The sequence below is a fragment of the Mastomys coucha genome, unplaced genomic scaffold (assembly GCF_008632895.1).
Source record: "Mastomys coucha isolate ucsf_1 unplaced genomic scaffold, UCSF_Mcou_1 pScaffold14, whole genome shotgun sequence".
NCBI classification, from domain to species: domain Eukaryota; kingdom Metazoa; phylum Chordata; class Mammalia; order Rodentia; family Muridae; genus Mastomys; species Mastomys coucha.
In genome coordinates this window covers 118,254,994-118,255,993 of record NW_022196896.1, presented here as the reverse complement: position 1 = coordinate 118,255,993, position 1,000 = coordinate 118,254,994, and positions in this window count along the sequence as shown.

Below are 1,000 nucleotides of genomic sequence, written 5' to 3'. Positions count from 1 at the left end.
CTGGTGATCCCCGTGATATTGGATAGATGTGAGACCCAGAAGCTACACAGTGAGAAGCCAGGAAGAAGAGGAATGAGGATGGGGAACCAGACAGGCAGGCACACTTGGGACTCATGTGCAGGCTCATGTGAATACCTTAACTCAGCAAAACCCCCAGAATCTGCAAAAAGGAAATGGAGGTCCTTCCTCCACTCCTCACCTTATTGTAGCCACTGAGACTTCATCCTTTCTTGGAGACATCTCTGGTAATAAAGGACCCCTTGATATAGTCATAAGCTGCCAAGTCAAGTTTTAAAGGTTCTGTGAATCATGACTCTTAACTGTGGCTTCATCTTGCTGGGCACTGAATGCGTATGTTGAGAGCCAGCTGCAGTAAGGGCTCCCCATGCTTCCAACATGTGATGCCCCACAATTAGCATCACATTAGCATTATAATGAATTAGCATTCATTAGCAGAGGAAGTAGGGAAGGAAACAGTAATATGTAAACCCAGGAGGAAGTCTGCAGAGGTACCCTTCTTAGCTAATTGTTATACTAGACCAATGTACACAGCTTCTAAGGGCCACAGCCTTGGATGCTCAGGGTCATGTTCCTACCCATTGACATTAGGTTTGTGGATGAATGAAAGTGAATAGGCCAGAAGGAATCTGCTGCCTTGTAGCTTCCCTGGGAGATGCTGGCAGTGGTTTCCACTCTTGCCTCAAGGACTCTTGCCTTAATTCTCTGCCTTCTGTCAAAGAAAAACTGAAAGGCATTCATGATATTTCCAACTATGAACCATTTGCTTTATTGTGGCAAGCAAAATGCCTTATGCACATTTTGTAAGTATTTGAATGATATTTTTCACTCATAAAATATGTGGTAGATGGGTAAATAGATTAAACAATGGAAGAAAGGGATAAAGCCAGAATCAGTAAAGCAGAAAAGAAAGAAAAATAGAATAGAAAGAAAAAAAAGGCAAAATGAAGACATCTATTATCATCCAAGGATGTTTTTTTTT